At 41.6% G+C, this 17,347-nt stretch overlaps 1 protein-coding gene across 3 annotated transcripts in view; it reads left to right on the top strand.

Moving 5' to 3' along the window:
• Positions 1-17,347, top strand: part of htr2cl1 (5-hydroxytryptamine (serotonin) receptor 2C, G protein-coupled-like 1) — a 226,417-nt gene that overhangs the window by 67,143 nt on the left and 141,927 nt on the right. For 2 of the 3 annotated variants that reach the window (XM_050066554.1, XM_050066556.1), the window contains exon 3: positions 6,592-6,740. The gene's annotated coding sequence lies outside the window, so the exon portion shown is untranslated. Of the gene's footprint in view, positions 1-1,921; positions 1,994-6,591; positions 6,741-17,347 lie in introns of those variants that run through there. The other variant, XM_050066557.1, reaches the window with a different exon arrangement.

The raw sequence follows: 17,347 nt of genomic DNA, 5'->3' as shown, positions 1-17,347 counted from the left end.
TTTATTGAACATGACAGTGAGTTCACTGTACTCCAATGGCCTCCACAGTCACCAGATCTCAATCCAATAGAGCACCTTTGGGATGTGGTGGAACGGGAGATTCACATCATGGATGTGCAGCTGACAAATCTGCAGCAACTGTGTGATGCTATCATGTCAATATGGACCAAAATCTCTGAGGAATGTTTCCAGCACCTTGCTGAGTCTATGACACCAAGAATTAAGGCAGTTCTGAAGGCAAAAGGGGTCCCACCTGGTACTAGCAAGTGGCTAATGAGTGTATGTATTACAGACAAACCCTGCTGGGACTTCTGCAGTGCAAACAAAGCCACAAATATTCGGTTTCAAACTCAGTACATGGCCATAAGTGACAAAATATGCCTTTCTTTAATGATTCCTGCACAGCATACATTCCTCCTCGGTCTAACTGCATCTCCTTACACCACATCCACCTACACTTTCTATAGGTTTGATCATCAGGATCTTGGCCATTACAGATAGAAAATGAGAAGGACCACTGGAAGTTTTAACAAGGGTGCCCTGTCCTTGACTGTCACAATAAAGTGAATGTTCCTTTTCTTTTCTCACCAATTAGTCTGAAAGTGTTTCTCCTCAGCTCAGGACATGGAGGGAGATTTATCTCTCCACCTGTCACAGGTTGTTAGCGGGGAACTGGCACGCGGGTGGTGGTCGCAGGAAGAGAGGGTGTAAGTGTGCATCTATATATTTAATTTGTGTGGTGTGCAGTGTGTGTATAGCAGGTAGGCATATGTAGGTTAATTCACATGAGACAGTTTTCACCACATAGGCGTCAACGTGACATCAGTTTCAAGGACAAATGTGCATTATTGCTTTTTCTCAATGCTTTAAAATATGCTATCACTGTCATATGCAGAGTTTGAAACTCTTGAAAGTTATTGAAAATTAAATCAAATGTATAACTCAATTTTTGTAACTTTCTGCTGGATATCTGCTGCATTTTAAAATAAGATCTTTATTGAATGCCAGAGAGAAATTTCAGAATGTGTTTGAAAAAAAAAAAAGCATTAAGGACAGTATATTAAGGACAGGTCCGCAGAGCTCAACATATATCTTAACAGGTCATACTCAAAGTGAAACCCAAACGAGTCCAGGCTCACACTGTGGGACATGCGGCTCATTAAGGGTATATGAGAAGCTATTGTCACAGGCCTTATTAAAAAAATAAGTACAGCGTAACTCTTGCCCCTTTTGTAGTCTCATTTTTTATTATAAAAGATGAAGCCGGTGGAGAGGACACTGATTAGTCTACATGCACTTTTTAAAGTAATTTAAAGTTCAGGGAGTTCGGAGATCCAAAGTCACTGAGAAGAAAATGCCACGGTGAAGTTTAAAATTAATGTATGCAGAGAGAATGTATATTATTTGATTTTATAGATGGTTTCTCTCAGTGATCAGCCACTCTCATTCAGATCATTCTGAACCAGAATGAATTATGTATCAGTAACATATTGGCATTGACCCTTTTAGGGTCGATATCACAATGTCAGTTTGTTAGCTAGAGGCAAAACACGACTCTCCACCACAGGGCTGTAGGCTACATAGGAGTCTTGACTCTCCACCACAGGGCTGTAGGCTACATAGGAGTCTTAAAATGTTGTCTTGTTGTGTTATTGGGTCCCAGAATAGAAGGAGTCATGGCTCAAAACTTACATTTTATTGTATCAGCCGCCACTGCCCGTCAACAAAAACAAAGACAACTATGGTTAAATCCGATAAGACAAAAGAACTGGACGATAGTTTGATCATTCTACTTTTTGAGCTGTGCTTTTCGTTGCAGTTTCCTCCCACATTTGTTGTTTTGTCTTTACTTTTTAGGGTGAGCTTTCCTTTATTATGTTCTCCCAGAGGTATAATCTTCTTCTTCTTCTTCTTCTCTTTAGGGATCTTTTTACTATATATGGCAGAACTTCATGAGCCGGTAACGGGTGAGGCAGGTGTCACAAGCCTGAGTGTAAGCATACAAATGGTATCCATGGAAACTGTACAATTTTACCCCTGTAAAATCTCTTTCGATGCAGCAAATACTTTAACCTTTTTTCTGTGTTCCTTGTAATCAATCTACCATTTATTTTATTTCACAGTAATCAGTATCTAGTTCCTTAAATGTTGAGGCAGAGGGTACTTGCTGTAGCTCTGGTTGAGGGTGGGAGGCTGTCAGTAAATAGTTTGTTGGGCACAGGGAAACAGAGATCTGTGTGGGTACATGAGACCCTTAAAAAGAGGGTGTATCATGGGGAGTACCACCAGTTGGTCCAGGAGCTTCTCCTCCATGATGGCTGTTTTTAGGAATATTTTAGGATGACTCAGGGGCAGTTTGACAACCTGCTGTCTATCGTCAGGCTGTATAGCTCTGGGTATCCAGCAACCACTACCACCAGTTTCTCCTCCATTGTTTACCAACTGTAAACTCATTGTGGTGACCACCACAGAAGGCCCGCCACCTCTCAAATCGTCCAAATGGATGATTTGTCTTTGTCTTTTGATTCAGTCTGAAGTGCCAAATTGAGGAGAAAACGTAGGGTGTTTGGTACAACTGGCAACACATACTTATCTAGTATTTACTAGATACTACAGCGTCGGTTTCTCACTCGATACTTGTCCTAGCACATAGTAGATAGTTCCTAGTATGCACCAGATAGCTTTTAGGGCCTGTCCCAATACCCACACTTCCCTGAGCAATACCCACATGCACTTGGTTGTGCACGTTCACGTTTAGGCTAGTGGTGTCCCAAAACAGAATTGAGGTAGTGGAAGTGGTTTCCAACACTTAAAATCCGCCCTAGATTCCAAGGGAGCCCCGACCCACACTTTCAACGAAGTGAAGTGGAACATGAAATTTCCCAGAACACCTTGCAAAGTCATATAGGCTACAATTTGTTACTGTACGATCGTAATGTAGGCTATACAAACAACAGATGGTTGGACTAGCGTAAACTCATCAGCAGCTCGGTTGAACAGCATCAAAATATTTAAACAAATTGACTTACCCGAACAAAATCGATCAGAACTAGAAGACGTTGTAGGCGCCTCCTGTTTTCAGCATTTCTCCTCCGTTGATTCATCAGATGGAGAAGAATAAACATAGCACACGCCACAACACAAGCGCTGGAGCCGGCATTTTCATTACGTTGCTATTACGCGTGACATATGCCTGCACGTTGGCCACACCGATTTGCATGACGTGGTGTCTCATTTCTTAGGGAAAGATCTCTACCCTAATATTACTCACTTCCCTCATCAAGGGTTATCTCGCAAACAAGGGCACTCAATACCAAGTGGAAGATTTAAGGGGTAGAAATGGGACAGGCCCTTTGTGTGCGTGAGTAAACTTCTAGTGTAGACCACATAGTTTACAGTGTGCAGGTGATAGTTTGGAATGTGCACCATGTACTTTTGGTATGCATCACACATGCTCTGCATTACATATTTTCTAACGTGCACCAGAAACCATTGTTTCCAGTGCAGAAATCTGCAGGGTGTATTGTGAGGGTTAAGGTAATGACCATGAACCACAACATCTCCAGTTTGCTTGTCATTTTCTTTCTCTCTCCTGACGTCTCTACTTTCAGCTATTTATTAAAAGCACAACATGCCCAAAAGCAAAACTATAAAGCACTTCTGGGGGTCCGTACAGAGGAAAAGTTGAAAACATTTTCACTTCACTTAAGCAGATTTAACTTAGAAAGATGTGAAGTATGACATCAGTGCAGCAGGCAGTCAGTGAAACAGATCCTGCAGCATACTGTTCTATGGCCTCTCTGCTTCCTTTCAAAGAGGCTGCTCCTTTTTTTTTGTTTCATTGACCAGCAGGTCAGTCTAATTTGTTTGTCCATCAAGCCACTGATTAGCCTGTTGTTCCACCAAAGACACAGCGTGTTGAGGCCTCCTCATTGTGCATGCTGTGTGTATTTCTAAGTACCACACAGCGCCTGCAATGTGGAGGCTGAGACACGCAGAGACGCCTCGCACACACTTGACACACACATGTTTGGCTCTCAAGGACGAGTGACACAAGGAAAATAACAAGCTGTTTTTTTATGTTCATGTATTCTTAGCACTCATACTGTATGTGTATGAATGGAAGCAAATGAGACAAAAGTATTTGGAATAACAGCTACTGAATGCTTGATATAGAAATTTAAACACCACTGAATTCATATCTTTGAAGTACTTTTCTTTGTTCTTAATTTACCTCTTTGGAATTGAAATATAAATCCAAAATTATCCAAATATTCAGATTTTTTTTTTTTTTTTTTTTTTTTTTAAAGAGAAAAAAAGAAAAAAAAACCTACAAATCGATTCAAGTTGCTTAAATTTGATTAGTCAAATTCATGTCTAAAAATTCACGTTGAAATAAAAAATTCAAATAGCATCATCCAAAATACCCAGGACAGTGTTTGGCAATCGAGTCTGAATGTTTCGACCAATCAAATTTGACTAATGTTCTCTTTGATTTTTTTTTTTTTTCTTGTCAACTAGATTTTTTTTTAGATCTTACTTTAACCAATCAAATTTGAGCAACCTGAATCTTTTCTTTTTTTTTTTTAATTAAAGTTAAATTTTTGGATTTGAACATTGAAAACATTGAACACATACTGAAAAAAAATCCAATTTAGCTTTTGAAATTGCAAATCAAGAAATTTCATGTCATAATTTCAAATAAATAAATTCAGAACTCATAAATTCAAATATATAGTTTTCAAAGTATATTTCAGGGTTCAATATTCAGTGGCTGTTAGCATTTAAACATTTATGTCTCTTATCTGCTTCCATAGATATTCACACACCAGTGGCGCAAGGTAGTTACAATGGCCTCCAATGCATGCTATTATGACAAGCCCTAGTGCACGCTATGGACCCTTTTACTATTAGTAAACAGTATGATGTTTTTTGGTGGGCGGGGCTTAGCTGGAGGCAAAACAATTCTCCACAGACATTAGCCAGCGCTAGCTAGCATGATCTGTTGGCTTGTTTTAGACAATGGAGGAAGGTGATGCATTCAGAAAAAAACTCATTCATTCAAGGTTTCTCTTTGAACACAGGCATAATTTCAAGGTGACACATAAGGGCCCACTCTATCTCTAAGGGCCCCCCACATCTATATTTACACCCCTGGAACACACATTTCCAAGGCTTTTATAACATTTCAGTCCATAATCACACACAGGCACACACAGGTACACCCTATAAGTTGCCATATTGACTGACCACAGAGCACCAACTGCTTCACATGACTTCCCCCATGAGTCAAGTAGCTTTTATTTTGTCTATAGGTCAACTGTGTTCCCCTCCACTTGCAATCCATACACAAGTGGGTGGTCTCAGTGACAGGCCTGTTCCTCTGTGGCAACACGGAAAAGTGAAGCTATCTTTGGTCGTGCTTATTATCTACTGCAGCACTCCTGCACTGCAGAGGCACCATGGAGCTCTAGCAGCATAATGACCCGTGTAGATCCCACTTTAGTGCGACACAGATGACAAGCTATACAAAGCTATGGTTCTGCTGTGGTTAATGAACAAAAAACCACATTATCCAATGTAGCATAAACCAGAATTATGCGACCAATTTCTTGCCTGGTCCCACTGGGTTGTTAATGCTAACAGCCACCAAAATTTTTAAGCCTTTCCTTGATGTCCTATTTAAGAGATTGCCAAACATCTTGCACAATGTTTCCTCTCCCAGTTGACTCAAATGCTAATGTAGCAGAGTAGCTGAGTGTTTCACCTCGCCGGCTGCCATACAATCACCTTCCCACATTTTTCTAATTTTACTTCTGCTTCCATGTCTGTCATTCTTAGTTCCACTTGCTCAGTCCTCAGCCCTGCCCGTTCAATCAGGTGCATGCTAATTAGCTTACTGTGGGACCAGCCAATCCCACGGGGAGTGCCACTAGATAATTAGCTCGTGGCTAATAGGCGTAGCAGTGGCACAGGGGAGGCAGAGTGGGGACCTGCAGTCAGTTCCAGACAGTTGTTTGTCTCTGGTGGGTCTTGCTGCGATGTTGTCACAGTATGCGAGAGGATACATTAAAGATTGGAGGGAGGGAGGAAATAGAGAGGAGAGTAGAAGAGGATAAGAGTTGGAGGAATGGGAAGATTGGAGGAGAAAAATTCAGTTTAAGGACCAAATATGTAGTTTAATGTATAGCGGTCAGGAGCAACATGCAATAGTTACCTAGGAGGGGCCAAAGACATGCTACCTCCATATACGACAGCTATATGCATTATTTTTCAAGCCATTTGAGATAATAGACTGCCTAAAAATCTGACTAATCCTGTCATATATACATCCTATTTTGTATCTTATTGCTTTTCAACTGTCTCCACCATTCTGAAACTACAACACAACACATGTTAAGGGTGACTAATTCATCTCAGAATGGCGCATTGCAAGTAGTTTCCTGCTTCAACTCGTCCTGTCACGAATCCTTGATCTGAGCTGAGCTCTTCACTACATGCCACATTCACGCATTCACACGCTGGTGGCCAAGGCTGCCATACATGGAGCCACCTGCTAGTCAGTAACCATTCACACGCTCTCACACACAGATGGAGGAGCCATCGGGAGCAATCTGGGGTTCAGCATCTTGCCCAAGGATACTTCGACATGCGGACCGGAGGAGCCGGGGGCTGAGCAGCCGATCATCTGATTAGCGCACGACCCACTCTACCTCTGAGCCACAGCCTCCCACTGCCAAGTAAATATGGTCTTTTTTCAATTCTACTCAATTATATTGGACTTCTTTAGGGAATAGCATAATAGGATAACCAACATCAGCATATATTTTTATCTGAATTACCTAAACATAAAAGACTCAGGGCTTCTGCGAAAACATTTGGGGCTGGAGCCCTTAAAGCCTTGAAGTATGACACTACTGGGAGTTCGGCAAGGGACAGGTGCTTCTATTATACACCTCTCTGTATCCTGTTATACAGTTCACCAGCAGCAGAATGTACATTACATCCTCCTGAATGGCCATAAAAATAATTCAACAACTCCCTAAAACAATTACAACACAAACTGAACATTACAACCTTCATGAAGGGAGGATTTATTGCAGGACTGTTGAGTTAGACTGCATCAGTTTCTGCTACGTGTATGTAATAAACTGGCAATTTAGTGTAGGCGAAGAGTTTCCTGCCAGGGTATCATAAATAATCTATCTTGTAATGTTCTTTAGAGCAAGGTTAGGATATATTTTTTAAACTGAACACCAAATGGTGTCATGCTTCAGTGGGGTTGTCCGGCAGAAACAGTGTGATATCCCTAAAAGCATAATCTGCTGGGAGTTGCTGGCTATAACCCTCAGAGAAAGATGAACCCGACACACTGGATGCATGTGGTATGTTGGATATATTTGGATGTACACAGTGGTTTCCAGACTTCCCAACAGTAAAAGCCTTCTTTTCCGAGACATTCTTTGCTTAGTGGAGGGACTGACGTGGTCCAAACGACTGGGTTCATTTCCCTGATGAATCAGTCAGGATACAAACATTTGTTCGGACGATTGCAAATGGAATGTGGGAGGGAAAATGTATAGCCACTGATGAGAAGAGGACTGTTAAAACCCCAGGAGTAGTTGCTCCTGTATGTAGGATGGTCAAGTAGGAAGCAGCTGTCTTTGAAGCAGCACATTTAGAGAGGGAGAGGAATAGGTAACGAGGCAGCCAGGCTGATTTTGTATCTCTCAAAAGCATGAGGCAATGTATTCTGTGTGAGGACTGATATATTGACGGACGACAGAGAGGACGGTTGGCTGTCTGTCTGTTTTACAGATGGGTGGTCTCAATTTTTTACATGCACCAGAAGTTGAAAGCCTTTGAAGAATCTTTTTGCGATGAATTAATCATAAATATCCCCTGAATGTTCTTCAGAGAGAGTAAAGGTTGAGCAATGATACCGTAGGAGCAGATTTAATTTACCTGAAATTCAAGTGGCACATGGTTTGAAAAATAATGATACGAGCCTCATCCATTACATGTGGTTTTGCCTGGCACCTCTCAAATGCATTTTCATGTAACCTGTTTAAGTACAGAGAGGGAGGAAGCAAGGGAGAGAGGAGAAAACCTATTGGGGACTCACTTAGTCATTTTAGCTCGGGGCAAGTCCGAACTTGGCCTTCTGTGAGGAGGGCGCGCACACAGACACATCTCTCGCCCACATTTCAGGCATTCACATCCAAACATCAAACAAATAGATACATGAAAACACACATGCAAATATGCACTTCTGCCAACAGACACACAATCACTCACACACAAACACACACCCAAATTATTCATTTATTCAGAGGAGGCTGACTCAGGTTGCGGAAATACTCTTGCACCGGTCCGGCCCACGCTCCATTTAACACATCTGAGTGAGTTATTGGGTGTGTAAATGGACAGCGCAGTCACCTTTTAAACAGACTGTGGACAATGTTTCACAGAGGAGGATGCACTGCATTACACACCGGTCCAACAGCTATTAGACTTCATTAGAACCACGTCCCAAGCAAGTCACACATCATGTCAGCTCTTGTTCCTCAACTGCGTATTTCAAATTATGACTGTTATTTAAAGGTCAGTACATTTTAACTGAAGCGCTTGTCGGATGGTCAAACAGAGCCTGAACCCCCTCCACAACCCCTCCACATCTCTCGGACGTTGTAATTGGGGAGGCTGCGTCCAACAATTTATATTACTTTCCAAAAGGCAACAATCTGACAAGCATGTTTTCCCCGATTTCTGTTCCCATTTAACCTCTTGCACTCCACCCCCATTTTGTAGCAAAAACGCCTAAAATGACATACCCAAATTAAAATGACTGTAGCGTCTGAACCGCTCTGACTACATGCATGCATGAGGTCTTGCCAGAAAGAAAACTGAAGTTTCCTGTGAAAGTGTCAGAAACACTCTAGGTGACACAGAGACAGAGTAATGGGCCTCTGAAGTCAGTAAAAAAATGAAGATTATGCCTAAAATAAAATAAAAAATGTGTTTCAGGATGAATAACTGTCTATGGTTTTATCTGAGCAGGTAAATGACACTGTGGGGCTGTAGGCACACTATCAATGAACATCTGTTTCAAGTTTGAAGAAGATTGCTCAAAGTATGACCATTCTACAGTGTTTTTTCCATGAAAAGATCCAGGCGGAGCTCCAAATGACAGGAGCGCTTACTCGTCTTCAAAACAGTACTATCAGTGATCAAACAACACTCAGCCAGCTTCAGACATTGTACCTTATTGAAATCAGGTGTGATTATGATAGCTGATGTTGTTTATGACACAGAAACACCATAAAATATCACCAAATAAAGCCATATGAAACGTAAAAGTTATGATCCCACTTTCTAGACGGTATATCTCAGCCAAAAATAGTGGTAGGCGTGAGACTCTTACCGTTTATAAAAGATCTAAGTCCCCACTGACGGCTCCACATAAGATGGCGAGTAATCCTTTAACTTTTCTTGTCGAAAAATGGCATGACATGACTTGTCACCACTCATCGCGATTTTGGACTTTGTGTGTTTAGGCTGCTCTGGTGCGAAATACATAATAAATAAAAAAAAAAACAATGTTATTTTTGAAAAGTCGAGAGCTGCCAGAAAACAATGTTATTTTTGAAAAGTCGAGAGCTGCCAGAATCTGGCAATACCAAACATCACATGGTTTGATGATGTAGTGCACCTGTGAGATACCATTTAACAGAGGAGGGAGGGAGCGAGGACGTCAGCGTCCTAGCGGAGTTAGAGAGGTTTTAAAATGTTTCTTGTTTCCGGCATGGCAGGCTGCTTTAAGTACTACAATTCCCATGAGCCTTGGCTGCTGTAACTATGGAGAAGAAGCCAGTAGAAGGCACAAATCAAGTGATAGTGGATTCAAACAGGCTGTTCTCGTAATGGTTCGTATACCTATACGTATACCTATGAAAAGTAATGCACCACAATTCGTATATAACCCACATAATCATGCGCCAGTTATTCGTATATAACTCATGTAATCGGGAAGGGTGATCACATGACCCAGGCACTGATGGGGTTAAAGAAGGACGTAGTATAATGACCAAAAGTCTACATAAGGATCCAGATTGGGGTGGTGGCTAGGTAAAACAAACACAGGACTTTCCCCCAGGGGACCGATGTTCATGTCCTGTGTGAAACCAAGTGAGCATGAGTTGTTTTAAGGTACCAGGGGTCTCATTTATAAACACTGCATATGCACAAAACAAGGCCTGAAAGAGGTGTATGGCACTTGCCACGCAAAAGTTGTGATCTATAAAAACAGACTTGATGGGAAAAACTTTGAGCCATGCTGATGAACATTTTGGAGACAGAAAATTGGAGACGCAGATGGTGAGGTGGAAGGATGATTGTAGAAATAGTTTTATTATTATTTTTTGGCTTTTGACAATATTTGGCTTTTGTTCTTACATACATTTTTAGTAGGGGTGTAACGGTACACAAAAATCAGTACAGTAATGAAAAAAATAGACAACTATTAAATATCTTTTACTTATTGGTAACCTTATTAAAACATACCACCACAGCAGTTAACTCTTTTTACACAATTTTTGAATGAAACAAATATATATAAAATCCTGCTTTTTCACATTGTTTGAATGAAAATAGAAATATAAAAGTGAAAAATAAAATCCTGCTGTTTTTTTAACACATTTTTTGAATGAAAAATATAAATATACATTTCTGCTTTAACAGTTTTACTCAATTAAAATAAAAAGTATAGTGCAGCTGGTCAGCTTTAAAGCCTGCTCAGATTCAGTTTTACTAGGAACTTACTTAGCTTTCCCACTTTGTTAAAGTGCAGTAAACAAAACATGCTTATATCTAAAGTGCAGCTTAAACAATTTTACTCAACTCCAATGGCGTTGGTTATTTCTTTAGCGCGATGGTCAGGGAAACGCTCTTTCTTTTTAAACGACGACGATATCGTAGTTTGCACCAGATTGCTTTTTCTAGTCGTGCCGGTTAACGTTCAAACTCGGGTGGTGTCGCTTTAGATGCGTTAGCATGTTAGACGTGTTTCCAAGTACATACCCGACCGCTGTTCCGCAGTGTCGGCACACTGCTTTTGTCTTGTCAACTTGTTTATTTCCATCTTCATATTTTACCCTGAAACCAAAGTGTTCCCAAACGGAGGACTTAAGGTTTGCGGGTGGGTCTTCAGGTTCGTCAGGCTGACTTGCCATGTTGTCAAAATGCGAGAATGCGCTGCACAAAGTGAAAGTGGAGATTTATGGTTGGACTCGGTCCGTCACTCAATTATGTCCGTCGGGGAACTAGATATTTTAAATGGTTCGGCTCGCAAAAACGGAATTAAAATAAAACAAAATAAAATAAAATAATATCCTTCACCCAATCATTCGGTACAGGGTTGTGCCGAACTGAAAGTCGGGTACCGAATGGTTCGACACAAATACATGTACCGTTACGGCCCTAATTTTTAGTATGGATCCTATGTATTTTTATATAAATGAGACCCCAGGTCACCATGTTTCTTTTCCTGAACCTAATCTGCGCAACTTTAAAGTTATGTACATAACTTTACGTTAAGTAGATAAGACATGATGCTATTCACTGGGTGCTAGTACGTTAAACATCATATAAACCATTGTATGTGCATGTTCCTAATTTATCCTACGAACCATTGTATGAGCATACGTAGATTTAAAACGTTTGCCAAAGTGAATTCCTTTGAGCTGCAGATAATGTTACAAGCTTTCTCAACAACAAAATCTATATCCTTCTCCTGCCCTTAGCGGTGCGTGTACAGTAACAGAATTTCAAGCTCGTCCATTGGTTACGTGTTGCCAAAATACACCTAGGGAGTTGTAATTACCATCTCCTTCTAGATGTTTATGTGCTCAGACATGTACCTTCAACTTTTTTATCAAAAACCGGACTTTTTCTAATGCTGTTGTATTTGTATTGATGATTCAATTTAAATGCCACAGAAAAGACTCATCTAGAAGTCACGTAAAATTGTCTATGGAAAACATGAATAGTAATTTTAGCTCCTGAACCCGGGCAAACCCAAAGTTGCTCTCGAGCTCTTTTCTTTTTATTTCCTTTACTTTTTGTATGTACCATTGTGTGCAATGCCTTCGAGGAAAGACTGTATAAAAGTGTCCCCATTGTCCCCATTTGTATCCTCATCATGTCTCACCCCTCTCTATGATGGCAGGCTTTTCACCCTGCCTTAGAGTATGATCATTCAGAACAGTTAACACTTACCAATGCCCAACGGCACATCAGCCTGGTGATTGCTTAGGGAGATGAGGGTGTTTGGAATCCCTAGCAACCGTATACTCCTTCTGTCTAACCTCTATACACTGTTGGAAAGTTGGGTATTTCTCATTGACTTCCAATCAGTCTTTGTGTAGCCAGAATTTTGGCCACAAAGGAAGGTGTGTCTTGCAGTCTATCTCCACGTTGGTTTTAATCATTCATCCATTTCATACTGTAAGTAAATCACTGTATATCATCACATTTCATATTGCATATTCATGATTTGAAATCTAACAAAGACGGCACAGCTGTCAGTATCTCAGAGAACTAGCAAGCTGTCTGATTTCCATTTCTCTGATGCTCCGTTGTCAGTGATACCAAATGCAGAAAAGTAGATATTTTCAAGACTTAGAATTACTACTTTATATGTCGGTTGGCTGATTTTGTTCAACCTTACAACAGAGCCTGTGAGTTTACACTGCAGACGGCCCAGTGGGAAATTAAGCCCCAACCCTGGCTGTGTTCATGTTTTGACCTACTGTCCAAGGCTGCGCAGCACCAAAAGACAGAACTGATCGGCCAAAACATTTCCCATCCTCTCACCCTTGGCTCTGTTTCTTGACCTCGGATCTTTTGTTAGCTGAGGATGTTGCGAGGGGAATATAATGAAGAGTACGGGAGAGGAAGAGGGCAGGGTCTATCGATCTGGCGCTATAGAAACTAGAAAGACAAAGTCAGAGAAACAAGAGAGAAGATGTCCTCCATGGTTAAGTTGAAGGTAGTCCGGTCTGTGGATCAGTCTTGTTTTGAATTGGACATGTGTTATATTTGTTTCATTCTACCTTCCATCATATTTTTTCCAAACTTCCTGAGGAGCTTTGGTTCAGCTGGCTCTGACCTGGTTGGGTTGGGTTCCAACAAACAGTCAGATCCATTTTGGGTTCAGTTCTAAGCTGGTATTACCTGGATTTGTTAAGCTCTTAGTGTAACAAATCCTTTCTCTAATCTTTCACCTCCTCTCTTTTTATTAGCAAACACCAATGCATGAATCATTCAGGCAGTTCTGTAGTTAAATAGAGAATATGTTACCTATTTGGGGAAACTTCAGGTGCAGTTCTTTGGATGTCTGGGCTCTTTAAAGTCATTTATAAGTTACTGAAAACTGAAAGGTAAACCTGGATCGATTTGATAAGAGGTTTGAAAGGTTGCTGATTACACAGTAAGACTTGACTGAACCCCAAAGCTACTGTAAGTTTTGCTTTGTGGAGTCTGGACTTCTCTTCGAGCTTGCACTATTAACACATTTGCCACAGTTTGAGACAGTGTGAAAGCTGACAGGAAGGATGTTACTATCTTTGCCCAAATCTAATTAAATCTGACTTCCATGCTCGTGGTCCAGTCATATTCGCCATCAGTCATGTCTCCTGTTTCACGTCACCTCATAATCAGATTGAATTTTTACTTCAATCACTCAGGAAGGGAGGAAATGTGCAGTCTTTATGTACTGTGGTGCAGTGTGGTGATGTTTTGCTCTAACTAATCAGTAGTGAGTGATGCATCCACTCAGCTGATGTGCAGTTGATACTGAAGGCTGTAGCAGTTACTAGTAGTAGTAAACACTTTCTAACATTGTTCAAAGAAGTATGTCACTCATCATAATCCTGACTATCTGAGTGGTCAGTTGATTCCACAAACAAGGCAATCAACCATCAATGGACACAAAAGCAGACCTACGTGAGGGCGTTTCCTTATTGGCATGATCGATTTGTACCATGCCCGAGTAAGTTTGCCACCGCTCAGCTTTCACATTATGTTGTTCCGTACTCAAGGACGCTTGTGCCATTATCTACGAGACATTTGTTTATCTTGTTGCTACAGTGTAGAAAAGAGCGGCAATTGCAAGATCCCAAAGCCCATACAATGAAGTCGACCTTTACATTATGCCTGTTGCGTTGTGTGTGGTTTAGAGACAGTGTCAACCACGACTGTCTCACCTGCCTTCTGACTTTATCACCCCTGGGATCTCATTAGAGTTCTCAGTCAAGATAGATGGATAGATAGATAGATAGATAGATAGAAGATGGAGGTGGTGATAATTGACTCTTCGCCAAGCCCTGCCCCCAGATGCAGACTGGCCAATCATAACGTAGCATCGGGCCGGCTCAGACCAGGGTCCGACAACACCACATTGTGCTCCATTGACTCTAATGCAGTCGTTTCAGATTTCCTTCATTTTCAGGCTGGTTTTGTGGATTTGGAGCTAAATGTTGTGCCTGGGGCACGTCGTGTATTAATGATACTCGTTACCTGGAGAGGTTGGGAAAAGATATACGTTTCTTCCCTGTTCCAAAACCAAAATCAAACCCTGAAAAGTGTAGGGTTAGCTAGCTAGCTACTGAAGATATAGCCTACTGAATGTATACACATGCTGCTTTTGCTTTTTAATGATTATAACAGTGAAACAAAGACGGACCCTGCTGTACAGGAACCAGTGAAGGGAAGCAGGGAAACTTTGCTCATATTGAATCAGCTGTGTGTCATCACAGTGTGTGAACGTTGTCTGACTTCCCGGTCCAGGTGCTGGCAGCGGCACAGAGGCGAAGCCAAACACCATTCATCTGCACACACTGCGATGCCACACAGCTGGTTCAATATCAGCAAAGTTTCCCTTTATATTCATTGTCTTCTGTGGCGATCAGCAGTGATGTGGTGGTTCACTTTTACACTGTGATCTGTAGCCTATAGTTCAGCTTTAGCTGCTAACTATCTTTGTCTTTTTAACCTGTTGTTGCTGCTGAGTCAGTTTGACATCCTGGATATGTGGCTCCTTCACATGCGTCAATGGTTTTCAGGGCGATATTGGAGCTCTATGGCACAGAGGAATCATAGCAACATCTTTGCTTTTTAGTCTGACCCCATGACCTCTGCCATGTGTCGCCCCCTCATCACTGATAACTACTGAATAAAGATCGTCATGGTCTTATAACCCATAAACAAAGTGACGCATGGGGGGGGGCAACATGTTTCCATGAGTCATCCACCTCCCGTCTTCTCTCATACACACACACACACACACACACACATGCACAAACACACACACTGTGATAGATCCTGCCGAGCAGATTAGTTAGCGATGCTGTTTGGAGATGTAGAGCTCAAACAATGTGGAATCTCACCCGACTGTAACACACACAGCTTCCATCTGTTTCTCTGACCACACACACACACACACACACACTGCCTGTGTTGAGTGTTATATTGGTATGCAGAACCAGTAAGGCTGGCAGAGTTATTATGCCTCAGTCCATTAATGCATGTTATCTCGCTGGTTCTCTTTATTTTTTAATCATTTTTCTGTCTCCTCTTTCAGTTCTGGACATTTTCTGTATCTCCTCCCTGAGTGTTTGCATATTTGCCTTTTATCTCTCTGCGTGGCTTCTGTCTTGGTCCTCCTGTCTCCTTCTTGTCTCCCTCTTAGCCTCTCATTAGATTTGAAAGCCCTAATGAAAAACAAACAGGATGGAAAACACCTCCTCCTCCTCCTCCTTCAGCCTCCATTTTCTCTTTCTTTCTCTCCTCCTCACCTCATCCTTTTATTTCCTCTGCCTCTTTTCCTCCCGCCTCCTCTCGTCTCCCTGTCTCCCTCCTACGCCCCTCTCACCTCTTCAGCTGCTCTGTCCATTTTTTTTTTCACAGCGAGATCCACCATTTGGGGAAGAGGAGAAAAAAAGAGATACAAAACAAAATAGAAAGTCTGCAGCACCTGCGCTTACAAAATGGCTGCAGACGTGACGGTAAAAAAAAAAAAAAATGTCATTTTGGAAGCGCAGGTGACATCGAACATCAGGTTGTAAAATTGCTGTATTTGAGAGAGCTGTTGTAAGGAGAGTGGAGACATCTGTTTAGACAGTTGAAGCATGAATGAAAATTATAACCTCTTGTCAAAAACACCCTTTATCTTTTTTATTTGTTGCTCTTAAGTATGTTCTTTTCTCTCCTTTCTCTTTGTCATACTTGCATCTCATTTCTCTCTTCCTTTCTTCCTCCTTCTTTCCGTCTCCTCCTCTCCCTCTCTTTCCCGTCTCTCCGTGGCAATGAATACAGAATCAGTCAGAGACAGACGGTGCGTGGGGTCTCCCCGGAGGAGGGATAAAAACACTCTCAAAGCGCACACATACGAGCGCACACATGGACGCCAACATATGCCCGAGCAAGAAAACCCTCTGTCTCCAACCAATACGAACACACACATGGGATGATTTTCGCGCTGATAAATTCTGACAGAGTAATTTTCCTTATCGGTAATCTGCAGTCACCGAGTCTCAAATAGCTTCTTCAAACATTAAGATGCCATTGGGAGGCACCGAGGAGGAGATTAATGGAAAAACACACCCATGTTAAAGAACACACACGTAGCTGCACACATTAAAAGGCACATTTTGCAGGGGGAGTTGGGATACGTGGTGCATTTCAACGGTGCGTCTGCCTTTGATCATATCTTTGTTTTGCATGATCTCCCTGTTATCTAGCAAACAATAATCACGCTCCTCTTCCTCTCTCCGTATGTGTCGTCCTCTGTCTTTGTCTCTCTCCACGTGTCCTTTCATCTTTGTCTCTCCTTGCTCCTTGGTAAGCATCTTTTCCCCTTCTGTGGCTTCACTTTGATTTGGATTAACATTAACTTAACTCTGTGTGTGTGAGTGCGTAATCTCCTTTGCTGGGCGCCGAGGCCCCACGCCACCAGATTAAAAGTTTACACTTGGCAAAGATGCAGATAGTGATGTTGCATAACAATTAAGATACTGTTAAGACACACACACAGTTCTAATAGTCAAGATATGGGTGGATGGACTTTACTCCTTTTTGTCCCTTAGAGCAGTGGTTCCCAACTGGTCCAGCTACAGGGACCAGATTTCTCCTTAGTCATTGTTCAACGTCCACACAGTTTAACACATTCATTGTCATACTTGCGTTTGACCATGTCATCGAGCTAGTTTGCTGTCTCTCTCAAGTAGCTTTCCGTTAGTCACTCACTCTACAGCAAGAAACTGCACTTTAAAAAAAAGCTCTGTGCTGA

The sequence above is a fragment of the Epinephelus moara genome, chromosome 17 (assembly GCF_006386435.1).
Source record: "Epinephelus moara isolate mb chromosome 17, YSFRI_EMoa_1.0, whole genome shotgun sequence".
Taxonomy (NCBI): domain Eukaryota; kingdom Metazoa; phylum Chordata; class Actinopteri; order Perciformes; family Serranidae; genus Epinephelus; species Epinephelus moara.
Note: the sequence above shows the minus strand (reverse complement) of the source record. Positions and strands in the feature narration are given on the sequence as shown.